We start from the raw sequence: 27,978 nt of genomic DNA, 5'->3' as shown, positions 1-27,978 counted from the left end.
AGCATCCTAAAGCCCAGTGATGTGAAGTATCCTAAATCAGTGCAGCAAGGTTGTCCAGACCTCATCCATCAGTCAGTATTTTCATTTCCTTAGGATCAAAAGCACTAAAAACCCAAGTGCCAAAAAAGAAGAAGAATGAGAATCTTGGACAGACATGTCTCCCAGTTGATGTGCCTGGAGGTACACAGAAAAAGGCAGATTATATGTGACTTTCTTCACTTTCAGGAAATGGTACGAAATCGTTATCCTACATGTTCTCAACTTAGGTATTTAATATCGGTGGGTTTATTCGCTGGCTTGTTCAGGATATACTGGTTTAAACCAAAAATGCCCTTTTTGAAATTGCTCATATCTACCTAATGGCAGGAAGGCAGAGCTGTAACAAACTGCACCTTGGAAACCTGTGCAACTGAGGACATCAGGAGTCCTGGCTTCAGGTGAGCTTCCATCCCCCTGTGCACATCCCCACACACTCCCACTGTCTCAGTTATCAATGGGGTGGGGAAGGAAGGTGAGGAGGACAAAGGAGGAGAAGCCCCTGTACAGGGGTGGAAGAGTAAGAGGAAGAAAAAGCATGAAAAAGTCTAACTCAGCTGTTTCCAGGTGAAACCTCTTTCCTTCCACTCAGAAAAGATGACTTCCAGATCCTCGCACTATCAAAGGCTTGAAACAAATGCTGAGGCAAATATGTGGGCAGTTTTGAAGGTCAACACTGTCATCAGCTTGGCTCTGAAGATTTTAGCATACAAAATTAGTACAATATTTAACGTGAGTCCCCAAGAGTAAGGTGATTTTAGTCCTAAAATGTTGATGCTTGCCTTTCCCTTTATTGGCCGGTGTATCTCATAGCACAAAATTTTCTACATCATTTTTCTGAAAATTGGCTTCTTAATTAATTTCCGCCTAAAAATCTTTGTCTGACTTGTACATTGTGTAACTCTATTTAAGTCATGGCCAGACAAATGAGACTCCTTCCTGTATTTTGATCTGGAAGGCAAACAGCAAAAGACATAGGGGAAAAAAAAGGCAACCTAAAGCTCATCTCATTTAACAGATAGCAGTAACTATCTTAAAAGCGATTGGCTTACTATGGATACTTTAAGCATCTACAGAAAGCAGCTTTCCATACCCACAGTGAGGTCATTAGTGAGGGAGGGAGAGAGTTAGTTGATAGCACAATCCTCTTTCCTGTGCAGACACTGAGCTGGAAGCTCCACATTTTGACAGATTTCCCTCAAAATAAACATTCTTGGCACTGTACAGAAGGAAATATTAGTTGCAGCAGAAAAGTAAGCAAAGCAGAATCCTAGTTTTGAAGAACGGACTACATTTAGGCCTACATATGTGTATATTTTGCTCACAACATAAGAAGTTCAAAGAGATATATTGCTACTAGGTATGACAGCAAAAGTAATATTGCCACTATGCTCCATTATCATTCTGTACAAAATCAATATCAAAACAACCCAAGTCTAGACACATAAATGTCAAACTATTTAACAAGAAGCAGTTAGTGCAGAAAAAAACACTTAAATGGCAATTGAGGTAGTCTGATGGGTCTTAAAGTAGCTTACCAGGATTTATGTAAGATAAAAACAGTTTAACTAAGCATGTAGAACAAAGCCTGGGGGCTTATGGCTAAGAACAATATCAGAAGAACATCTAAGCTCTTTATCGTACCTGTCAGGTCCTAGTACTTGGCTGTTCTGTCAAAGGTGGAAGGCTTTCTAAATCTCCTAATTTCCTCCTTGATTTTAGGTTTTAGGTTACTTTATAAAATTACCGTTCACCTACTACTCACAAGATAGAGTGCCCAGTTCACAAAAACACGTTTGAGTTAGTCCTGCTACTCATATGAAATCTATCATTCCCAGAGTGCTTTCTCCACTTTTTACATGTCATTCCTTATTGAGAGCTGACAAGGAGGTTGTTAGCAAGTAATATCCTCCCATAAATGGAATTTTGGAGTGAGATAGGCAGCAGAAATTAACACTTAATTAAAATACTAAAACGGCTAAACACTGAAACTCATGTCAATCAAAGAAATAAAGGCGCTGGAAGACCTGGAAAATATAGAGGCATTAACTTAAAAACGACCAAATACTTTGTTCTAAGTTTCTAAAGATTATTTTTTAATTCAAGTGCCTTTTTTTGGCTTTCAAATAGAACTAAAACAAAAAAGAAAATGAAAAACAATTAGGGCTTAGGTGGAGCAAAACGGTTTTACTTGGTTCATAATTCATTTTTTATTGTTTCACAGTTCATTGTTGCTCTGTGTGCAACCAAAACACATTTTGCTTCTGACATGAGTCAGTTTGTTTCTGATGTGGTCACAAAACAAAAAAATATCTGTTATTTATCCATCTGCAAATGAAACCTAGTTGGGGTACTGCAGTGCTGAAAAAAAACCCCATACCTTCAATGCAAATAGAACCGAAGGAGATTTTATTGTCTAAGACATCTTTCATTTCGCAGCCTTCAGCAAAAGTCATTAACAGACCTCTATAGCACAGTGAACTCTGTGGGGAAATTTGTTGCTGACTTCCCTGACTAGAGGAGAGGGCATGTGCTTTACATAGGACAACTTACCCAGTAACGGAACAAATATGAATCTCAATAGAAAACTATTAAAACCTCAACACTAGATCTTCTATATTTTGAGCGCAGTGCATTATTTAAGATGCTTGAGGCAATTTACAATATTCAGACTTAAATATCTCATTTGAAGTATTCAACTTTCCCAAATGAGAATGAAACATCTCATGAAATGGCTGGTTCTGGAACAACTCTTTTACCTCGTGATGCTTTTGCTGTAACCTGCCCAAGAGGAGGAGATGCAGCCCTAAGCTGGTAAGGCAACTTGTTATAAATTCAGGCGTGTTAAGCGTGACTCTGGACAGGTGCCCATATGGCTAGCTGTACAAGGGGCACGGACTGCTGAGGACGAGAAATGGAAGGCCTCCAGCTGTGACACCAATCACTTTGCTCTTCTCTGCATGTTGTCTCCAAAAGCAGATCTTTCTTATCTATACCTGGAAGAGCTACTTGAGGCTTGAGGCTGACTTAGGCTTTTCAAGTGAGTAGAAACTTTTGTTGGATTTTTTTTTTCTTCAAGCCCTACCACAGAGCAAAAGAGCAGGAAATTTCTAATAAAATGCAGTATATTTTTTAAGGTAATTAATAACTGTCTTACCTATTTTGAGTGCTGATCATGAAGATAACTAAGCAATTCCTGACTTCAATTATGACAGCAATCCCATTAAGTCAGTGGGATAATTGCAGACTTAATGTTAGGAAAAGATTTAAGGATTTTGCAATCATTTTATTGTTTCAAATATCATTGTCTTCTGCTCAGAACACCCTGGCATGTTGACGTGCAACTCACTATTTATGACCCACTGTCTTCTTCAGCTGGTGTGTGACTTCATGGAGGAAAACAATTTGCTTTAAAATGGGGTACATCAATCTGGAGAAGAGGATTTGAGTGCCACGTCCCGTGTGTTTATATTATGTGGATAGCAACTTATACCTGGACAAACAGACTTCACAAGTCCCATAAAACTAAACTGTCGAGCCCCTAAAGGCAACTGCAAGGTCTCTGTATGAGTTTTGTGTTAATATGAGGGGGAGGATGCATCATACTAGAAAAATAAATTTGCAGCTTGTAGTTTAGGCCTCCCATTTCCGATTGTATCCTTGTATGGAAAAAAACGCTGAGCACAAGGATTAAGGAATGCTCCATTCCTCTTCTACCACTTTGGCTGAAGTCCCTCCGTTAAGGCTCAATCCATCTTCTGTACCACAGAGGTGGAAGTGACATTAAAGGGGACGATAGAGAAGGTAAAAATATTTATCCGGAAAGCCATCACCCATCTTTTCTGCGCATCCCTGAGAAAATTTATGTAGGTAATCAGTGCAGACTGTTTGCTGCTTCCTCCTCTACCCCATACCCTCAATTATTTCTATAGATAAGCAGGATCTCAGCTCAGCAGAAACCCATTAGAGTAAGGAAGCAGGCTCCCCATCTGTCTCCGTAGGTAAAGAAACTCTCCTGCAAAAACCTGATGTGACATCTACCAGGGTTGGAGGGTTTAGGGGATAGAGAAGAACAACTACTATCACTCTGCCAAAAAAACTCCGAAACAACGAGTTGCTAAATGATCCCAGTCTTCACCACACTGTGTTCAGGCTGTGATTTTCAATTCTGCCAAGAATTCTGATCACAAATCTTGATTCCTCTGTTACTTCTAAGAAATCAGTTTTAATCCGCACATATTAGTCCTTGGTTAATCACACGCATTTATTATCAGACCGAAGCTGTAATTTTCTTTATACTCTGGTCTCTGTGCTCCTCGAAAAGCCTGGCAGCTGGTACTTCAAGGTAGCACCACCTTTTGTGCCATGGCTTTGCACAACCACGTGCTTTGATTATAAGCTACTTTGGGTACAATCTCAGTCAAAGCAGAGGATATGACTGACTGTAAGAAGTCACAGCATTGCAGCATGAGTGCACTTAATGTCATCTAGAGACACACTTTGCTGAAGACAGAAGTTTAGAATTAGCGCTGGAAGTTAAATGTACGGAATATTTCTAAGTGAAACCAATCCTCTAAACACTTAAGAACTTGCTTAATTTTCAGCATATGCCACAGACTTCAAAGGAGGGTCAAAGTCCAATAGTTTGAAGTAATGACAAGCAAGAAATACCCTAGAATATTGGCTAAAGAAAAAAATACTATTATGGCAAGTGTTTCTAGGTGCTACTTTTACATTTGGCTTTTCAAGTTCCTAGCACGTGTGCAAATTTTCAATTTGAGAAGACACCTAATGTTGCCTTTTTAGATTAAGGGTCTGGAAAAAGGTAGAGGACCCTGGTATTTGTTATGTACTTTCTTCTCTGATTGGATATTTATAGTTGAGATAATTATTCTCTGACAACTGAACACGGGGGTTAAGCAAATATTCCTTAAAGATGCAATTGCCCAAAGTGCTGTTTTACCACTTCCACTACCAGGCCTGGTTTATATACGTAAATAAAACAATTTATACTTAGAATATACCCAGACATTGTGTCACTGGCCTCTCCTTCCCTGCAAAGCTGACTTACAGGGCCTCAGGCCTACGCTATCGCTCTGTGGAGAGACGCTTTTGTCAGAATGGGGTATTTGTGTCAGAAGGAGCAATGATACATTATCGTCACTGTAAATATGAGCCAGAATAAAAGGATCAGAAAGACTAAAAACAATAATTACAATGCCTTCCCTCCCGTATGTGGCAGTCATGATTTAACATCCAGAACAGAAACAAGCGTGACTGGAATAGCAAAGGAGAGGTCAAGGATGACACAAAATCGTTTCCTGAGGTCACCAATTTGTAAGACACACATCACATTCACTCTGTGCTTGCAGTCAGTGTCTGCTCTTTTACATATTTTTTTGTTATGTTTTATCATTTATTTGGTATAAGATCTTGAGCCAGAGAGTTGGACAGATGAAAGGAGGCTGAGGGAGGATGTGAAGAAAGCAAAGGGGGAGATGAAAAATTGAAATAGCTCAAGGAAGCAGCATAAGAAATGTTTGGGAAGTGCTTGAAAGAGCACTGCGAGAGGATGGAGGAGTGATGAGTGTGGAGATGTCTTTTGTGTGAGGGATCCATCGCTCTGAAACATCACTCTGGGGCACCTCCATTTTCTGTGTTAAAATTGTGTCTTTTAATTCCAGACATATTGTGTAAATGACTTTGACCTTGACAGAAACCCCTAGAGAGAGAGAAAATTTTGTCACACTGCTGTAATTTTTTTTTCCTGAGGTGACAGTATCCAGAATGACAATCACTTTCCTTTGCAATAATTTTTTCTCGGGTAAATAGCCCACTCTGGTCTGTTCCTTTTACTCTTAAAAGGCCGGAGACAAACTCCATATCAAATTAGTACACTTTCTACCTATTTCTCTTGAAAAGTTTACAAGATAAATGCAACAAAACAACAAAGCATAAATTATTAACTGTCTTACATTTTCTGCCAAACCATGGTACCTTGCTATACCCCTGAAATATCAATAACTTGTGTAGGGGTCTTTGTTTCAGTTATAAAACACCTATGTTCCTTGGTCAACAAAGCTGGGCAAAAAAAACCCCAGGGACCTCAAAGATCATCTGGGACCTCTTGCTTAGGACTCTTTTCGTATCAATCACAGTCTCAGTGTCCCCTCAGTGAGGGAGTAAAATGATGGGATATTTCACCTTTCCAGATGACCAGACCCCTTTGCTTTCAAGAACGCCTAAGTGAGAATATATTGCAGGTGGTTGCACTATTGAGAACAGTTGGATAATCTTTCACTCTCAAACATTGACAGAGTAGCTTCAAAGCATTCTTCTATCTCTCATCCCTGCATGTCGGACTGTGCCGTAGGCAATGTGACAGCTGAACATATGGGGTATAGGTAAGAATGTACGTAGATGGTCAAAGCTGGGTTCTGTCTCAGGGAATTTCTGCACGGATTTGTGTGTACACACACATGTATTTCTAAGGTATGGGGGGTGTGAAAGTATGGAAAATGTTCATCGGTTGTTGCAATCATAGGTATTATAAGGAAAAATACGGGGCTTGAACACCTTTCCTTAAATCTCTGGTTGCATATGGGCTGTTTTCACCTGGTTTCTAACAGAAATTAGCGTAGCTGACATTCGTAAGATTTCCAAATTTTGAAACAATGATTTGATTGCTTATATTACTTTTCTGCTAGAGCAGGGGAGTTGGACCAGATGACCTCCAGACGTCCCTTCCTAACTTAACCATTCAGTGATTCTGTAATCGATGTACTAGTGACCTGTAAGGTCCAATCCTGACAGAAATGTTAAGGTCTGTGTGAGCAGCATTTGGCATTTGTGTGGGTTAAACAGGCTGAGCCTCCCTCAATTCTGAACACCCATTGAGCAGGAGAAAGAGAGGGCATGGGTGAATCCCCCTCTTCAGTGTGCCATTGCTTCTGATTCTCTCCTGTTTAGAAACGCAAATAATATAACATCCTACCACAGCAAAGTGAAACTCCTAAGGGATTTCACGTAAGACAAGTTCCTTTCATGATTACCACTGCAGTGATAGCAATACAGTGATAGCAACACATCTAGACCAGTAGTGTTTCTTAATAAAAAAGATTGTATTTTCTAACACAGAAACCCCTCCAAATTATTCTCAGTATCTGCTATTTACAAGGCTGTAAAGACAGAGATCTTTTAGACCTCAATCTGATTAACTTTACTAATACTCATGAACTCCTTACAGAAGATACACAGATGAAAAGGAAACTAGGGCTTGGCATCTTACTCTGTGTCTCATAATTCTGTCCCCTGCAGAATTCTGGTGATTTCAGAAGTGTTACCATTTCTGAGATGTAGGAGGAAGAATGCTAATAAAAAAAGGTAATGCTGCCTTTCATGTAAATACTAATATTATACACAAAAAAAAAAAAAGTAGTAGACCTGCAGTAATTCTTATGCTTACTGCTATTTCTTCCTTTGCAAGAAGTCAGGTCAGAAATTGCTAAAAATGAGGTGGTCATGGTAACCTTAGTGCATGGTAGGTCGTTCCCAGCACGCCTTCTGGAGTGCAGCAGAACAAGATGAAATTCATGGGTGGTTCAGAGACTCAGCTCGTGGTTCTGCTCAAATAGACAACACAGGCAGCTCTTCACATCTTAAAATGAAATATAGCCCGTGAGGAGAGCTGGTGTGGTTGTGTGAGGAGTACGGAGCAGGCATGCACTGTACATGGTATGGTCCTTGTGCTCAGGAGCTGCAAAGGCGCGTGGGTCAGATGTAAAGACGGGAACTGTTAAAATGCTCTGCATCACGGAAACAGGCACTCAGTGTGCATATGGGCCACTCCAGGTCAGCTGCCCAAGGAAATGTGTTCCTATCCTAGAGAAAATTACAGAGGCGGTATAGGTATATAGCCAATGAAAGCGTAGGCTAAACTCTGCGATCTCACCATTGGCTTCGGAAAAGAGCATTTTTGATTTTGCTGATGGGCAGTAAGTTGTTAGGCTGGTGAAACAGTACTGACATTAATTGTGTCTATAATATCTATTTTAATTTGTTATTTCTACTCAATTTTCCCAGTTATTTTTCTTTACTGCTCTACAGCAAATTATTGCGTATCCGCCCTTAACTGGAATCATCTTACAAAAGCAGATCTCAGAAAAGTTTGTTATCTGTATTTTGAAAAGGTGATAATGTTACCCTTAAATTACGTTTTAGGCAACTCAGAATACGGAATTATTAGTGTGCCAGAAAATTTTATTTTGCCACAGAAATCCATTGTCTTATGGTATCCTTCATTGCCTTGTCTAATCTAGTTTTAGAAGTTCCAGGCGATGGGTCTTCCTTTTCTCTTGGAACACTCCACAGTTTAATAATTTTTTTTTCTTCTTCTTCTTAGATTAAGCCTAATTCCTTTTTTTTCTATATGAAAAAAAAATATATATAAAAATGGGCTGGTTATGGCTTTAGTTGAATTTATCTGACCCTTCCTTTTAGATTCACATTCCACAAATATGCAACCAAATAAGGACTTTTCAATGAATTAGAATTTTAACAAATATTACATATCCTTAGGAAAATGCTGATTCTATCCGTGAATCACACTGAAGGAACAATACCAAAAGTTTCCCCTGACAATAAAAAAAAGGACCAGTACTGTGAATTATTGTCCAATGAGATAAAAGTCTTCAATCCTTTTGTTATTGTTTCTAGATAAAGAGGTAAATGTGCTATTTTTTTTTTTTTTGTTATTATTTTATCACTGACACTGAAATTTAAAGGTGGGAGCTACTTTTAAAGTGGGGGTGGTTTGTTCATTTTTTGAAGTTTCCTTTTTCTCTAATAAGCGGGGGGAAAAATAAAACCAACAAACAAGAGAGCGATTCACTCCACCAGAACAGCATGACCAGCAGGCCACCGGCTCTTCCACAACTGCATTCAGGGTGGGACCAGAAGTTTCCTCAGGGATCTGAGAGCTGTTCCACCTCTGTTGAGTGAACATTTTATTATTATTATTATTTATTATAGGCCATACCACTTTCTTTTACCTCTTGCTTACAGCTGAAAAACTCCAGGAGACTCTCTTGGGAACATTTTTTTTACAAGACTTTGGCTACTTGTCTTTGCTGATGCTATTGGCTATATTGCCTTTCACCCATACGATTATCAATTTTTTCTCTCTCTCTCAAACAGGTGTTTGTCTTTCATGTTTTATTGCTTCAATGAGCCACAAGTTGGAAGGGAGTTTTCTGCGCACAGCGGGACTACGGATGGGCAGAGGCCCAGATGTAGGTGGGGTTAAGAGATCCATAGACATGTTTGGTCCTAACATCTTCAGTTCATCGTAAAAGCTGTATTTTCCCACTTCTGATTATAAATATCTTATAATCATAAATATAAATCATAAAAATATAAGATATAAATATCTTACAATCATCTTCCTACAGAAAGAAATATAGGAAATTTATTTTGCTTTTAAGCTCGTATTCTAAATATTATAGGCATTCACAAAATAATCACAAATATGTTCTTTGGCAGTTTAAATGAAAGTGCCTTAACACTTAAAACCAGATTTTACTGGATATATTCAGCTTTTGGATGAATGAAGGAAATAATAAAGATGACTGTTTTTCATTCCACACATTCAGTAAATTGAGCTTATATGATAACTTTCATAGGATAAATGTTAGTTTAAATTATCTGCATTTGACCTTTAAGCTAGTATTAAAATGCTAAACCAATTTATGCTGTTAAAATGCATTGAACAAATTATATGACAATAACTCTTATACAATGTGAAGCAATTTTGATGATCTTTAAAGATAGTGGATGGTATTTATGATAACAGCTCTAAGCGCCTTTATATCACAGCTGTGGTGAGGCTTAATGTGGCAGGAACTGTCAGACTGGATCAATACATGCTTTTCAGGCTTCTTTTGGTGCCATAATCCAGCCCCTGCAAGAAGTGACCTCATGAGCTGCCTAAGCTCTTGTTGTTCTTGTTCTGTTTTGTTAATTGAAGAATATCGAGGCTTATGAAAATGACAAAGCTGAGCAAAAGCTAATTATGAAAGAAAAACAATAAAGCCAGGGGTGAGTCTAGGTCAGCTTTCAGTGGGAGTCCAGAGTCTACTATATTTTTTCTGCCATCTGTCTGCTGGTGTTTGAGGGAAAAAAAGTAACATTTCTTGCATACTAAAATAGGGAGCAAAAGCAAGTAAGTATTTCAGTTTTTCCAGAGAAGCCTTTGTTCCTTTAAAAAGAAAGCCATCGACTCACTAAGAGGAAGCTGTGGGTGACAACAAACAAGTTGCAGACAAATAAACCCTTGTCTTTCTTAAGTATTCCTCTTTTATTTTACCTGTGGCTCCCTCTAGCCCCCAGCTCTCCTGCTGCCTTACCCAGCCAGGCACAAGGGCTGTGGGATCGGGCCCTTCAGCGATACGGAGGGCTGCGAGGATAACAAAAAGAAAAGCTTTTATCGTGAAGGCGGAAACATCCTTAGCAATGAGAGCAAACAGTGTTAGAAACCTCAAGGGAAAACATAACCTCGCTGTTGAAATGAATTTTTACTTTAATTTAAAAGCCTTTTGTATGGAAGCGCTAGGGCACACAGCTTAGCACATTCATCTGCTCAGGACTCAGCTGACTGTGAGCAAAAATATGACAGATCCCAAAGCCGGTTTGTAAGAGACCGTTTAATACCTGGACAGAGTCACCAAGTGACAGCTGCAAATAATTGGCTGCACCTTTTCTTAAGTATTTTAGTAATATACAATAGATTGTTAGTCATAAAAAAAGCCTCTCACCGGGATCCCAGTCCTCGTGCAAGGTCTAATACTCCGGCAGGAATCCCGTCCTTCTCTGGGTCTCAAGTTTAATTATCGCAGCAATTTCTCTGCCTTTGGAAAAGCTCTGCTACACCAAAGCCAGATGTATTTCTTATTGGATAATAGCTCCCTTCGCATTTCATAGAAAATATTGTGCTGAGTCCAGCTGTACATTATACATTCGATATGCAGACACTAAATTAAAATATAAATGGACTACGTAAGTGACATGTGGTTGATGTTAAAGGAACCTAGAAATGAGATTAAAAATCTAACCTAAACATGTAAAAAAGCCTTATATTTTTCTAGGGGAGGATTTCACGCTGGAGGAGTTTAGCTGTATGTTTTTAAACACAGGCTACTAATATTTTCAAACAATCCTTGTGGATTCATACAAACATATTCCGGACACATCTTTTCTGCAACTAAAGTACTTGAATAAAATGCCACTATTGAGATCTGAGCACAACTTCCATTTTCTTACCCTTAAAATTAAATGTGCAAATGGGGTTCATTTTTTCCTTAAACACTACAAAATCACAGTAACAGGAGTGCATTCCCAACAGACAAGCAACTTTAGCCAAAGAGCTCCCAATATTGTACATATGGACAGAGTAGTGAGTTTCTACTTCATGTTATAATAAAAATAATCTAGTATTGACGTGTCATTACCCAAAGCTGCTTAACTTATGGTGATCTACAAAGACAATGAGAAGGAGATCTTAAAAACAAAGAGAATGAGGTAATTAGGTCCTGTCTAATAACTAAGACAGAAATCTATGAATGCATTAAGGACCAAGCAAAGAAAACTGACCCACAAGGGATTTTTGGCCAGAAAGACTGAATATGAATGCATGGATACAATTAAAGCAGGTAGATGAAAACTGAAGGGTAAAACTTGTGGCTCAAAATTTGTTTCTGGTTTGTTGGTTTTTTTCAAGGCATTCTTGGATTTTTCAGAAGATTTCTGCAAACTGGGGCAGCCATGGGAGCAGGCATTTGGGAATTTTCCCCATGTGCGATCCCTGTGGATGGGCTGGGTACCCTCATCGGCAGAAGCCTGATGGCTCTGCAGCACCACGAAACAGAAAGGTGAGGATTATATTGAAGAAAATAGAAGGGCAGCCAACAAGACGGGAAGGAAAAGCACAGACAGCGAAGTTGCCAAACCCATCCAGGAAACACTCGTGCTGTCCCAGTGCTGTCCTCCGCCCGGCAATCACAGACCCGCTGCTCGCAGGCTTTTCATGGGGCATCCTCAGCATCTCACATGGGCAAGCAGCCCCAAGCCGAGCTCTGCCCACGTGTGGGGCCAGATGAAGAGGGAAACCCGGGCTTGGTGTTGTCTCAAGTGAGTCTGGGAGGTCTGAGCCTGTCCAGGAGCAAGAAGCAGTGCCCACATGCCGGTTCTGCCCAAGCTCTCCCTGACTGGGACCCCCTCGCAGCCTCCCCCTGGGGTGCAGATGCCTGTGCTGAAGCCAGGGATCCCCAAACCCTGCCTTTCCCCAGCCTTGCAGTGGCCGGCCAGTCTCTGCGTGCTGCAGGGCTGGATCCTGGCCTATGGGCTGTTTTCTAGCTGCATCTTGTGGTGGAGAATTAACTGGGGTTGGGGGCGAGTCTGCTCCATCCCATCGGTGCTGGGGCAGCCCACCCACAACAGCCTGTTGAGCAGCACACCCACCCAGGGGAAGCAGGGTGGGCTTGATTGGGTTTTGTGGGGTTTTTAGCTTCCCTCTCTTAACCCAGGTGAGAGAAACAAAAAGCCTGAGTTTGCTGGGGCGGTGTCTTTGTTCCCCTCTCTCCTCCTCTTCCCCATCCCCGCAGCGCTCCTTGCTGGGGCTGGGGACACCTGCCTGGGGAGTCCCTGCCAGGCGTGGGCAAACCTGTCTAGGAATGTCTGCCAGGGCTTTGGCCCAGGAGCTAATTCACATCTTTGGGCGAACTCCCACTGCTTTGCTCCCTCTCGGGCTCGCAGGTTAAGAGCAAGCTCAGCCTCCCGTTTCCAGCTGCTGCCTCTCCACTCCAATCTGCCTGGGGCAGTCATCCTCCAGATGCTTGAGGAAACCACTGCCTTTTTTTAAAAGGACTAAAGTTTCTTATGAATAATGTTGATTATTAGTAGGTTTGGAAGAGTCCACTTGTGAATCAAGTCCTTTTTCCCAAAGCACTGCCCAAATTCAGAGCTTTTTCAAGTAACTCACAGTAGAAGTAGCGTTTGTTGCCCCCTATTCGTGGGCTGAAGAGAAATGACTTCCAATCTAAAAACATCTTTAATCTACAAGCAAATATTCCTTCATGAATCCAACATTGACCACATCTTTTTCCAACATGACAGGAACTGAACCCAGACAGCCCTTTTTTCTGTGCTTGTTAAGAAATCCTTTGAAGCTGGTGGTGACCCCTCAGAAAGTTTATGCAGGATAGCCATGCTTAAGGAAATCACATTAGTGTCTCATAAAGAGACACATTTTAATTTCACTCCGTTTATCTTTGAGGAAAGCAAGCACTGGACAATACCGCGCGACATGGGACAATGGAAGTGCTGTGAATTGGTGAGTCAAAGCTAGCTCTTTTTTTTTAATGCAACAAATAGCCAAATGCATCAATTAAGGAAGCTCCAGGAAGGAGCAGAAAAGAGCATTAAGCAGACAGAGAAGAACACCGGGAGGGAGAGAGCAACACGTTAAGGCATGTAAGGAACTGCAGAGAAAAAGAAGTGTCAAATGAAATATACTTAGTGATGTGAAACATGCAGTCACCAAACATTGCTTTGCATTATAAAAACTAGAAGATGGCCAAAGAGGAATTTAAGATCATGTAAAATGGAATGGAATTCACAGAGAACGGGAATTTCTGAAGCATGAAAAAGCAGTCTGCAAAACCGAGCTCGATGTGCACAGATATATTGAGTAAGCTGGGCTGTTGGGGTTTTTTCCTTCTTGGTGCGCACACTCATGCCAAAAATTAAAGCCTGCCTTTCACGCCAAATCCTGTGCCCTGATTCTGTGCACACTGCAACTAACAGGACCACTCCAACCTAGAGCACTGAGAGCAGACCTTAGAGCCCTCTTCTGCACACCTAGGAGCTGCTGACCCGGGGATGCCTGGCTGACCCAGCCCACGTCCTGCAGGTTTATAATCCCCCTGCCAGACCTGCGTGTGGCCACATCGCGGCCAGTCCAGGGGCCTCGCACAGGGCTCATGGACCAGGACGAAGGAGACGCATCTCGGTATTTTATAACTCTATGTCTTTTTCTTTAACGTAGTCCTTTTAGAAACGCACCACATAGTGATCTTCCGGAATTCATTTTCTCATGCTGGTCGTACTGCTTGACCAATCAACAGTTTGCATATGGATAATACGTATTTAGTTAAATATATATTTAATGCTATATGGATTTATAAATGTTTAATACACAAGCAAAAAGCACTGGAAATTATATGCAGTGGTAGAGCTGTATGTACTTAGCCTAACTCTAACGAACACATTCTAGATTATGGACCATGTACTACATTAAAATCACTGCAGTTTTTATTAAAATGAGTGATATTTTCTTATGTGTCAAACTTTAAATACCTTTTCACTAAATTACACTTCTAGGTTTGAGGGTGGTTTTTTTCCTCTGCAGACATCAAAACCGAGATACAGTATGGTCAAAGGTTTTAATATATTCATTGTAATTTTTTAGTTCTTTTTTGAAGCTAAGCACCATGCAGAGAGAAGGTTTACAGCAAAAAGCTCTTCCAGTCATCTGAACGCACTTGGTTATTTGCACATATAACCAGGATACCTGTCGAGCCTCTCTGAGGAGACTTTGAGCTCCTCTGTCTTTGGCTGACTGCTACATGCATTACATTCCTCCTCTCGCAGGTTATCTAAGCTCCCTCTGCAGTCAGGGAAATCACCTGCAGAGGACAATTCCGCCAACGTCTCCTCGTCACTTATTTACGGTCCACTGACTACGGAGAGAGCCTAAATAGCTGTAGTTATTTTGACACCTAACTTTTCCAAATCAACGGCTAAGCAAGACAAAGCCCTCGCTTGCTGTAGGGACCTATCTGAAGACAGAGGAGAGTGGAGGAGGGCTGGTAGAGGGGAAACTGAAAGTGCACACGCTGCGCACACACGTATATGCTGCAAATTTTTTTGATGCTTTTCATGGGAAATATTACCATGAGAAACAGATGCTCCTCTCAGCTATACCTTCAGCTTCTCATGCCTTTATCCCAACAGGGATTTTTTTTTTTTTTTTAGGGAGCAAACAAAGGTGGATAGTACATCATTTTCCTATGACTGGCAAAGAAAATGAGGCTTTGTAGAGCTGAATTTGCACTGGTTTTCTTACTGTGGAGCCCTTCTGATTTCAGTACCATTTGGTCTGGTTTTAAGGCACAGATCTGGGTTTTAAAAATGTGTTCCTGCCACATATGCTTTCACACAAGAATATTTTTCTTCATGATCCCTAAGGTTGTGTTTGTGCTTAGAGCCTCTTTAACAGCAAATTATAACAGCAGCAACCAATTGCAGAAGAGGAGGAGAAAGCTGGTTATTGTTTTCTGCCTTTTGCCTTCTTCCTCATACACAAAAGCAGGAGGACACAGCTTTATTCAGAGCTGGTTATTACAAGGTAAATGCTTACAAGTAAAGATGTACCAAGACAAAATAAGTGCATTTGTAAACTGCTCATGGCTATGCCACAAATAATGCACTTGCCTTTTACACAAGTAACCCTTCATAGTGCATTTGCTCGCCGTGTCTCATAGGAGCAATAACACTGTGAGCCATACCTTTTCATGACTTTATTATCGGTAATCTTTGTTAGCCTGTCTCTCTTCATCCGCAATGTCAAAGTTACACCATGCACAAAGCTGCCAGGCTCCCAAGTCACACCTGGCCCTCAGAACATATCACACCTATGTGCTCGTATTTAAACTGGCTTCTTGTCACATTTTTTACCTGGACTTACAAAACGCTCCTTGCAACCTATGAAGCTTAGCACAGAGTCACCATTTTTGTGCAACAAACGATTTCTGTCTTTCTGCCCCGTTTGCTCTTTAACTGTATCTGCCAGAGGTCGCCTGGGGTCAAATCTTCCCAAATCACATCGTAAGCTAGAACCTCCCTCTTCAAAATTTTAGAAATGAGGGAAAGGAGAGATAGATGACCTTCAAAATCTGATTGCAGATCCAGGTGCAAATTCTGTAAGTTACCTTTATAATATCGCAGACTCCAGGCCCCAAATTAAATTTTGCAGCCTGGGATCAATTCATGGGACCTAAAACCTGCAGCTCTGGACCTGAGGTTGGGGACTGATAAAAATATCTTGTTTAGACACATTAGCATAATTCAAAAGCCTGCGTAAATGTAGTCAAGACCTCTCTGGATAAAAGTAGCCATGTGAGGTTGTTCAGTGTTGGGGCCAGGTAAGGATCTTTTTAAATAAAATATAACTGACTGACATCTTTCTCCACACTTCGTTCAAACTGGTTTTGAAAAATTATAAGATATGCTTTTTTTCCTGATGAAAAGTCTTCAAAGAATATTCGTTAATATTTGTATCAGTATTTTCCAGTGTGTTTGATGAATAAAGAGAGAATTTAGGTTGTTCGTATTTGAGGTATTTGTATGCCTTGGTAACAGCAGGCAATTGGTATACATGTGGGGATTTTCCATGGAAGCAATTATATCTTCAAGGGAATCTATGATTTCTTCAAGACCAGGAATAGGAATGGAAATAGGACAAGAGGAAATGGCCTCAAGTTGCGCCAGGGGAGGTTTAGATTGGATATTAGGAAAAATTTCTTCACTGAAAAGGGTATCAAGAACTGGAACAGGCTGCCCAGGGAAGCGATTGAGTCACCGTTCCTGGAGGTATTCAAAAGATGTGTAGATGTGGCACTTAGGGACATGGTTTAGTGGTGGACTTGGCAGTGTAAGGTTAATCGTTCAACTCGATCTTAAAGGCCTTTTCTAACCTAAATGATTCTATGATTCTATGTTCTCCTGCGCTAATGTCTGGGCCCCAGTGTGCGAGACAGGAAAAGTCGGGAACTGAGCAAGAAACAGCCACAGTCTGTCCCATATTTGACTGACTAAAGATCACTGTGCAATGAGAGGCAACTTGTGGATGCCAAAGCATTCTCCGTCCCTGAAATGCTTCAGGAAGGTTTGGGAGTTTGCTTGGTTTGCTTTTCCTGAGTTGGAGTGGAGGAGTATTGGCAGCACCAAGAAACAAGTGGCAGGACTTGATCTCCAAAAATGTCTTTTCTTGCGGTTTTCTTTGTTGTCCGTTCCCAGCTGGGCAGGAGGACGTTGCAGCAGACTGGCTTGACAGACTGCACGCAGTTAGCTGCCAGATTTTGTAGACCAAAGAGGTCTGAACTAAGGAATCACCAAGACCGGGATGGTCATTTCTAACTGTGGCCACTGATCCCTTTGAGAGTGTCCAGCCCTGGTTCTGGGACTGGTCATAGAACTGGGGGACCAGAGGAAACCTCCACATGGCCAGGGCTTCCTGGTGCCCTATAAGCAAAAAGCTCTTTCTCTGATTCCCAAGAAAAAAATTCAACAGCTCTGAGGTTTTGTCAAAATCAACCATACACATCAGCTGTGAGTATTACACAAACGATAACTTCAAGCACCTGGCTAAGTCCCTGGCTCCAGGATCAGACCCCAAAACACGTGGCCCCATATTGCTTTGCTGTAACAGCAGGATTTGCCAACTACTTTTGAGCAACTGGGGTTAAAAAAAAAAAAAAAAGAAGGAAAAAAAAGACAAGAAATACTTTCCTACAAAAAACAGAGATTATTTGAACCAAAGTCAACCCCTTCAAATTTCAAAGGTGATAAGAACAGGCCATGACTGGTCTGTCACTTATCGTGGCAGACAGAAACCACATGTTACTCTGGGCCCTGAGACGGCTGCTCTGCTCGTTCTTCCGTCTCTGGACTAACAGCGAAACAATCGAGGGAAGCCAAGATCACAAATTTTCCTTTCTCACCGGATTTGAGCCCTTTTAGTGGAGGAGCATGCTGTTTTGCTAACTCTGAGCTGTTGAAGACCACTGTAATCTGCAGAGCTGGGACTACAATTGTTAAGAAAATTGTGTGCAGGAACAGTCAGGGACTCAAAACTTTATGCATTTCATCCCCCCCCAAAAAGAATGTGGTATTTTTTAAACTGAGGATTTACAGCTGCACTTAGTTCACAACTTTTAACAACTGTCATGTAACACACACACCTGTAACTCTCATTTTCCCTGGAAAAGCAGGTTGTGTCAATGCTATGTGCGCTCTTGTGGAAATGAACTATGAGGACAAAGTGTAGGACTGATACGATTTTTGCCTTGTCTTTACCTCACAGATTTCTGAAGCTGCAGAATGACACGAAAGCCAGCTAGCCGGTACGGAAAATGGTCAGTGTTCCCCTGAAGTCAATAGAAACACCTGAACAGGGCCCAGGAAGGTTTGATTGATTTTAAGACTATATATGGAAAGAGAAGGCTGTCTATTGATCATGGAGACTGCTCGGGGTGATGCAATTTAAATAAAATAGTGAATACAGGATGGTGAATCAAACAATTCCCCATCCCTGGAAAGGTCAAAGTCCTACCATCCGGTAAAAGCAAGGTAAATACCTGGCCATATTTTTCTAATATTTAAAAGGCCAACAAGATGACTCTGTTTTCAAATAAAAAAATAAAAAAAAAAAAAAGAGACTGTGCAAACAGAGCTTGTAGTAGCATAAATATCATCTGGTTTTGCAGTTTAAACATGTTCTGCTCAATTTCCTACACTAAAGATAGTTTATGGGCCTTAACCCACGATGTATGGTCACCATCCAGTACACTTCATGACAGCAGATACCTGGTAGGGTGTACGCCTGCCACTGGAGATGCCCGGCTGATTTCTTTGATCCCCAATTTTTGCGTTCGGGCCATGTCCTTCGGAGGGCAGATCTGTGTTACTGTACACCTATATCTGTTTTCCATTTGAGTTAGGCAGCATTGCTTTATGAAAAGGGATTATTTTTCAAAGTTTCGTAGGCCCCCAGGACATCTCAGTTCATGGAGGAAAGGAATATCCCCCTTTCGCTGCTTTCCAAATCAGTTCCCACTCAAGCCATTTTTTCTCAGTTGTAATTCATTATCGGGGGCCTCTGTGCGCGCTGCATCCTCTTAACAGCTCTGTCTCATAAGGTTACGGCAAAAAACACACTACCCCTAAAAGGCCCCCTCCTCGTTATATGGCATGAATTACTGCTAAGGAGGTCATAGGGGGAAAAAAAGAAGAGACATAGGAGGCATTTTGCTACTCTGAGGAAGTAGCTCATGAAGAAAATGCTTTTCTCCACTGCTTGGGATGACTAGGGAGCCTGGTGGACCCTGGTTTGTTGACGCTCATGTGAACATGGTAATCCCCGAGGGCTGGTTGCGCTTCTTAATTCATCCTGCAATAAATTTGCTCCTGATGGTGCAGATTTTGCCCTTCCCTCCCCACTGCCCTCAACAAAGCAGGGAAAATTACTCAATTAATTGCCTGGCGGTTGCAGGGGCTGCCTGGCAAGGGGGTACTGCCCTTCTGCGCCAAACTAGGGATATAAATTTTTCCCTGTGAGCAGAGCGCATTACGGCTGTGTGCTGTGAGGCAGGGAAGTGCATGCATGCGTGTAACAGGCAGCTGATCATTCCCATGACAGCTGCCGCGGGGGGAGCGGGGAAAGGTGCGCCCACCGCCCGCCGCCCCCCGCCTCCTGCCCGTCACCCCGCCGGGGAGTCACGCAGGCGACCCTGCGCCCAGGGGATTTCTCAGCCCATGACTTGCTCTCAAATGAGGACTTCCTCCGATGGATGCTTATATTCAAGGCGGCGAGTCATGTGCCTTGTTAATTTGAACTGTCGGATACACCAGGTCTGCGATGGCTGGCGATTTAAAAACGCAGTGTGTTTCCAGCTCTGCAACATAGGGGAGCTATCATTTAGTTTTTCGCTCTTTGGCAGAAGAAAACTGTACAGGAGGGTGAGCAGGTTAGATTTGGCTGGATAATTACGTATTATTTTGTATGAATAGAAATGTCACTGCTAATGACAGCCCCGGTGTGCTCCAGAATATTTGGGATTAAATCCTTTTGGTCTTATACACCGGATGCACATAAATATTTTTAAACATTCATACGCATTTAGTCCATCTGAGCAATTTATTAAGTAATGTGTATGCAAAGAAGTAATTCTCAAGACTTCATGTTCCTGAAACCACCAACCCATATTGGTCTATATTTGAAGAAAGGACTGTAAAACCCAAGAGGTACACAAATTCCCCCAAATTCTACCACAAATTCCCCTCTCCACTTCTCCCTCCTCCCTCTCCTGCTTTAATCAGAGGTGAAAATACTTTGACCTCTAAATTAAACAGGGCCAAGAAACTTCTCGCATTGGGTCTAACTGAGGGGGCTGAGCACAGGTTCTCACCTCCCCGAGCAGGTATATCCATGCCAATGGCTCCACTGCAAGACCTGGCAATTGCCAAGAGCTCCTGAGCTCATTGTACCAGTTACAAATGGGAAACAGTGGTATTTATTTTCACAGCTATTTGTAGGAGCAGTTAGGTGTAGGAGTTCTTGAACCTACAGCTGAATTTCAAACCAAGTTGGCCCCTTCTGCTTTGCAGTGAATGCTTTCCATTCATTTTGGGGTGGATGAGCTTTCCTTCTCCAAAGCAACTACTGTTACCGTGGTCATTTTTCTGACCCAGTTCTATGGGAAATGTTGTCAAAAGGCTTTCCAATATTTCTCCAGGGTGAAGCTGCATAACAGAGCTGTGTAAAATACATGCCGTACAACTCTATAATCAGTAAAAAACTATAAGTGGTTTTTTTGTCATTCCAAGAACTGTTTCTGAAGGACAGATGGAAGAGGCATTTGTGTGAGAAATGGTAGCTGACATAGAGGCTTTTTAGACGTCTCAAATTAAGTTGAATTCAATTTAACAAATTCCATTCTGGAAGCATTGTAACCCTAGATATAGCTAAATATCCTAAATCCTAATTTTTTTTCAACATAAAACATAGAGATACATGTCTTCGTCATTCACCAATACTTGCTAGCAAGCTACTTACTAAAGAAAACAGTCTTATTCAGTGAGTTTCACTATCTATCTCCCATTCTTTTATGTCAAATAATTTTCCTACGCGATTTCTTGCTTGAGTTCCTGTCACTGCAACTTCAAATTCACTAGGAGCTGGGTTCAAGCTGGCAGAAGGAATCCCAATACAGAAAGACTCCCAATACAGAAAGACATGGTCTCTGCTCACGATATAATTTTAAACAAGATGCAGGATGTAGGTTTTTAATTTCATTTGTACTCATTAAAGCATAAGCAGTTGCTCATTCAGTGTATCTTGGCACACAAGGTGGGTATATAAATTGTTCTGGGAATAGGGAAATTAGGCAAATAATAGCAGCTGTAAGTGAACACCTATTTTGAAAAGGAGACTACTATATCTAAGAAATTCCTGTCTACTCTTTAAGACTGGGGTTTTCAAAGTGTGATGGCTCTCTTTCGAAGGGAAAAAGAAGAGATGCGGGATTTGGAATTGTTTCAGTACAAACCAAAACCAATACATTCAGTGCGACTTATTTATATTTTATGAAGAAGAACGAGAGTGCTCTGGAATAGGCAAAGACAGCGCACCACAGGAGGAAGGCAAACCTGGCAGAAGTCTTTGTTCTGCCTCGCGGCCTTGATCCAAATTCCCGTACTGCCCTGGCTTCTCCTACACTATTTGGAGAGGGGCAGACCTTCATCCACCTCAAGGACCTTCCCAGCAGATTTCAGTGCACTTCTCCAGATGTATTTCCAAGATGATCCAGTGGAGACATGCTTCTTTTGCCATCTCTGCTGGTGTAAAGCTTTCCAACGGCTTCAGCAGGCTCCGGGACAGGCTTTTAGCGCATGGTACCACTCATTTTTCAATCAGTAGCAATCCTGTCCCTCGTTTCAGTGATTCAGAAAAAAAAAGCCCTTAAAGCAGAAGCTGACAGAGTATATTGAATGCAGACCCATCCTTTTAGTGCTCTTACTTATTCACTACAGTAAACAATGCCATTTAAAATAATTTCCAAATCTCAATTTAGACAAAAAAAAAAAACCTAAAAATCTTCTCTTTTAGCTGTTACTCTCTCTCACAATGGAAAGCTGCCTCAGAGCATGCTACATTTCAGAGGAGCCTGTGAGATTTTGTTTTAATGGGAAGCTAAATGAAATGTTTAAATTTCAAATCAACAACAGAACATGTTCAAAGAGCTGTATTTATAGGGTTTAAGTGAAAAATGCTCTGGCACCGCTTTTAAATAATGCTGGCGAGCAACGGAGGGAAGAACACCACTCACTGATTCTTTGCATGGCTTAGTCCACAGCCTTATTCAAGGCTCACGTATAATGTGAGTTGTTGGCTGTGATATTTTGGTTGCAGTGCTAGTGGAATTCACTGTAGGCAAAGGCTCGTGATGCTAAACAAAGTGGACAAAAGGCTTTTACAGAATAATAAAAACAACGAGTCTCCATTTATGACTTAAAGTTAAATGTCCTCAGTGAAGACATTACTCAGTAAATAACTCTGTGGGAAAACCTGTAAAATATAAATGCCCTGGCAAGCTGGAGAAAGCACTGAGGTGATAGAAAAGCTTAAAGAGTCAAAAAGGTGAAAAAGGACACGGGGTCTTGCTCGAAGCTCAGAGCTCTTTGCTGAAATTACTTCTCTTGCAGCTCTCGGTTCTAGTACAGCTCATGGGGGTGGGGGAGCAGGGTCCCAGTTTCAAGTCTGCTGAAGCCATGTCAGTTTTTTATGTCCAACCGAAATAGTATTGAGCTTGCATTTCTGGGGTGAACATGCAGAAAATGGCTCAGAAGTGGGAACAAATGTAGACAGACTGTGGGCAAAGGAGCAGAATGGAAAGAAAGAAAACTGCTAATGAGAAATTAAGGACAGAAACTGTACAATGCAATATAATCCTTTAGTAATCTTCCAGGTTTAGTGAGAAACACTGCCAGAAAATTCAGACTGAGGCAAAGCTGAGGGTGAATCCCCTGACCCCCAAATGAATCCTGGTGGGATACCTACCTGCTACCGGCTGGACAGGGCTGCTGACCTGGACAAGGCTTCGTGTATGCGATCAGCATAATCTCAAGCAGTTAGTCAACATGCATTGGTAGCAAAATTGTATTTTCTATAGCTATTTATATTTCTGTATCCCTATTTTTCTACCAAAGTACAAATAAGGAGACAGTACAAGGCAGTCTATGGGAATGGTTTAATCTGAGTTCAATGAAGAGCTGACACAGACCTGGCTATCATCATCACTAAACGAGGCCAAAGTATGGAAAATGTTTTGGGGGAAGATTTGAAAGCATATATATTTTGCAAAAATTAAATTGAATCCAGTTTGTTTTGTGGGACTTTATTTTTTCATTATCTTTTCTACATTTTTTAGCCAAAACCTCGATCCTCCAGAGCTTTTAGGATTCTTTTAATCACCACTAAAAATGCACTTTTATGAAATAATAATTAAAATTAAAAGAGAATAAAAAAAAATGGGAAAATTTGGGAAAAGGAAGTTTTGATTAATTGCCAATTTTTAAATAATAGGGATTTTGCTTTTATAAGAAATTGTAACCAAAACTTACTCTGGTGAGATAAGTCTGTGGATGCTTTTCCGTGCTTTACTCTTTTCATAGTGCTGTCTAATGGTATAACATCATTATCTTCCCTTTAACCATAAGATCTCCAGGTTTAGGACAGAAGTTTATGCCACCGAAGCATTATTCCTATGGCATGAATAATTGGTTTGTTCACTGTCTGCTTTGGTTTTGCCAGAAGAAAAGGGACCAGCACCCTCACCCAATTGACTTTCTCAGGCCATGTATTCAATGCCCTAAAATGGCTGCGTGCCTAACTTCTGCCTCACCAAGACATGTGGGAGCTTTCATGTCACCTCCAGTGACGGAATCAGTATAAACATCAACTCAGGCACAAAGGCTCGGTGTTGAGATTCACATCTGTCCTTTTTGGATTTAAGCTGGGCAGGCAATTTTACCTCTACAAAAATGTTAAAGAGTTCGACCTCGACTGCCTTTTCAAACTCTGTGTATGTGTGTGAGGGAGGGGAGAAGGAATAAAACCCTTATTTCTATTATGGAATTGACGTTCTATAACATTTTATTTAAAAAAAAAATCGAAATGTTCCTCCTCACAAGAAGTGTTTCATTGTTGAACTGGCAATTCCAGGAATTCCTCCAGGAATACGGGACGTACATGGTGACACTTCTGATTGCATTCTCCAAGGAATATAGGATGTACTGACTGATGCTCCTGGTTGCCAGGCTTTGGAAACTTGGGAGTGTGGGGTCCCCAGCTCCACAACCAGCCTGTCAAGGAAAGGAGAGGACAGCTGGTGTTGGGAAGGTGTCAGAAAGGAATTATGACGTTCCCACAAATTTGGATGAACTGGGGAAATGTTCTGATAGAAAAGCATACTTGGGGCCCTGGTGGTGAGGTGGTGGGAAGGGAGGTCGACATGGACCCATCCTCTGTGGTCACCTTCATTCCCCACCGCAGTGCGGGTCGGTGATGCTGGTGCCTGAGCTGCAGGGGCACAGTGTCCAGCTTGGGCTGAGCACAGGCACAGTAAGTCTGACATTAATGGAGACATGCCCTTAAGGACCGTCTTTCAGAGGTGCTAGTGAACACTGGCATTTTCCCCTGCCAGCTGTGAAGAATTTTTCCAACCTACATGCAAAAGTCCTTTAGGGAAAGGTATTTATTAGGCCACTGTGGAGGTCGTCTCTAATTAAAGATTACATTTCTTTCTTCTAAATAAGAGGAGCCTAATTCATCCTCTCTGCGATAAATCTTTTCTCATCTACTTTCTTGGTGTTATTTTCTCTGTACGTCCATCTGCAGCAGTAGCTCCAACATGCTGGCAGTGTGTCATAAGTGCTACACCCCTAGCAGAAGGGGAAAAAGAGAGGGCACCGTAACCTGGTACGTCTGTAATGAGTCTGATCCTGCTAAACCTGAAGCCCGTGACAAAGCTTCAGAGGTACTAAACTGATCTTAATGTATCTGTCCTGAGGGAGGTAATGAAGGAGGTGTACCAGCACAGGGCTCTATTACTACATGCAATTTGTGGTTTTAAAAAAGGAAAAGCAAAAGCAGACGACTCCAAATGACCAACTACCCAACAAGGAGACACGAGCAGAAAGATATAGGAATGGCACGAGGCAAGTGTGAGTATTCAGAAGCACGCCTGCTAGAAGAGTAGCACCGTGTAGGAGATTATGGTATCTGCTTCTGTCATTCACATTACGTACCGTTACCCACAGGGATGGTGTTTAATTTGAAGATCACCTTCACTAACCATTTAATACAGAATATGTCACAAGGTAAATTGAACAGCTAGACGTATAATCAGACAGAATGGCACACTAAAATAATTAAATACGGGCAGCCCCAGGATGCTTTCTGCTTAATGTAGAATGCTAATTGGTATTCGAATACCACACGGTGTGTGTTGAAGAAAGACAGTGTAACTAATGTACCTGTATGTTGTGTGTAATAATACAGAATGAGACCTTGAGGGTACATCATCCCCTGAGGATTTCACACTGCCAACAGCTGATACCAATAACAACAGAGAAATGTATTTCCCCTGATATTCTCCTGACATATTCTACCCCAGTTCCTGGTTCACCGCAATCTGTGAGAAGCCTGAAGAGTGATATTGTACGCTGGAATTAAATGCAACTTATGAAGTACGTGTGTCACCTTTTCAGTAGTAGAAACACACAGATAGAATTGTGATACCAGACTTTATAAATACCTGCTTGGTTGCTTTCATTCAGTTGATTTAAAAAATTTAAGCAACCTTTTCTGTATGGAAAATATTTTTCCCAACGTGATTTTATGATGCTTCAGTTTTTACAGCTGCAGTTTTCTGACTTCAAATTATATGGAAGCAAAATTGTGTTGAGGAGGAAATACTGCTAAAATCTTCTTTTTAAATAAATTGATAAATACATTCATTTTCACATTTTTGTCTCAAAGCAGCTTAATGACAAGTCCTGTATTTATTTTTTATGGTGAACTGGTAACTAATAAAATATTTGGAGGTAAAAGATACTTCATATATGTTCAGTACAAGACATAATATCTAAATTAAATTGTGGAAAACATTTGCTTTGAAAATACAGCATATGAAAAGCACTCCTACAACAAACAAGCTCCCACCCCCACCCACAAAAAGCAAAACCAAAAATGGAAGACTAGTTGTAGTACACACTTGCACGAAAATATTGCAGTCTGAGCAGTGGTTATACATGTTGGATGGTGTTACCCCTACTCTGGACAAGCAGTATTTCACTGTTCTTTAACTAGATAAAAGGAGCATTTATGAAGTAGAATGATACTGAGTGTGAATGGGTAGAAAAACTGCGTCCATATGCATATGGAGATATTTGAGGTGGTGTTCTCTATATTAAAAAAAAAAAGTCTCTTAAAACTGATATTCTTATTCCTTAAAATTCTGCTCTGAGCACGAGAGCTATAAATATAGTAAAATATTTATTTTCCTGCGTAGGCACACTACATCGGAAATAGCGTTCTTCTGCAGAGTGACTTTTGCTCTGTCCTCCTCATAGAAGATTTCCAGTGAGAGACCAGAAATCCATTTTGCATCCCTAAGATTCGTTTCAGTTGACACTAAGGACAGCTACTTTGCTACTCTCACTTGTAGGAAGAAAGGAAAGCGAGGTAAAAAGATGCCATGCATACAGAAGAAGATTAACTAAGGTGTTCCCAGGTTGGGACTTCAAAACTATCCCATGGCACACTGAACCACAGAACAGCTGAGATTGTCAGGGACCTCTGGAGACCATCTAGTCGAAGCCCCCTCCTCAAAGCAGGGCCAACTAGGGCAGGTTGCCCTGGGCAGTGTCCACTCAGGTTTTGAATATCTCCAGGGAGGGGGACTCTACAACCTTTCTGGGCAACCTGTGCCAGTGTTTGACCCCGTTTTTCTTACATTTAAATGGAATTTCCTGGGTTTTAGTTTGTGCCCACTGCTTCACTAGAAACTACTGTTGCCCGCTTCTTTAAATCTTTCTGTTGGGTATTTATACACAAGGATAAGATCTCCCATGACTCTTCCCCAGGCAGAACTGTCCCAGCTCTCAGCCTCTCTCACATCATGGACAGATGTGCCAGTCCCTTGATCGTCTTTGTGGCCCTTCATAAATCAGTCCCATAACACAACAGATATGCCAGTAGTCTTTCAGATTGAGTGTTATCAGACAGATAGTTATGAAGTTGGATTTCAAGTGCAGTGAGCTCCAGCTACAGTGATTGGAGGGCAGGGTTTTTTAAACTAAAAATGGAAATTCTTTGAGTTGAACTCCTGCAGTTTAACACCATGTGCAATTAATTTCCTCTAATTCTGTTTGAATGGCTCACTAGGAGAGGAGAGGAGAGGAGAGGAGAGGAGAGGAGAGGAGAGGAGAGGAGAGGAGAGGAGAGGAGAGGAGAGGAGAGGAGAGGAGAGGAGAGGAGAGGAGAGGAGAGGAGAGGAGAGGAGAGGAGAGGAGAGGAGAGGAGGGGATCGGATCCTTTGAATGACTCCAAAGAAGAAATTTTTTCCTGTCTTTAAAAACAAAATGACTTCAAAGCTCTGGCAAGTCATACTTCCTATGTAAGGAACTTCCTCACACCATGACAAAAGCTCTTCCCAGAGGGCTTACAGGCTTGAGTGGAAATCCCTAAGTACCGCAGTACTCAAAAATATTACGGTACCTAGTTCCCAACAATATCAAGGAGAGCTGGGAACACACAGGACTGATAATCTAGGCTAAAACAGGTGATACAACTACCAATGCCGTCTTCAATATTATCCATTACCAACAACCCAGTATGCCTCATCTGCAGAGGAAATGGCGGCTCTTATTCCTGCTTTAAAGAGTTTGGCCTTTAATTGCAGTACGGGTGGTTTTGGCTCTTACAAATCCCACATTTGCTCCTTACAGATGACAAAAATAATAGTAGTTCAAAATGAACTATTCCTT

The sequence above is a fragment of the Chroicocephalus ridibundus genome, chromosome 5 (assembly GCF_963924245.1).
Source record: "Chroicocephalus ridibundus chromosome 5, bChrRid1.1, whole genome shotgun sequence".
Taxonomy (NCBI): Eukaryota; Metazoa; Chordata; class Aves; order Charadriiformes; family Laridae; genus Chroicocephalus; species Chroicocephalus ridibundus.
This window is presented reverse-complemented; position numbering follows the sequence as displayed.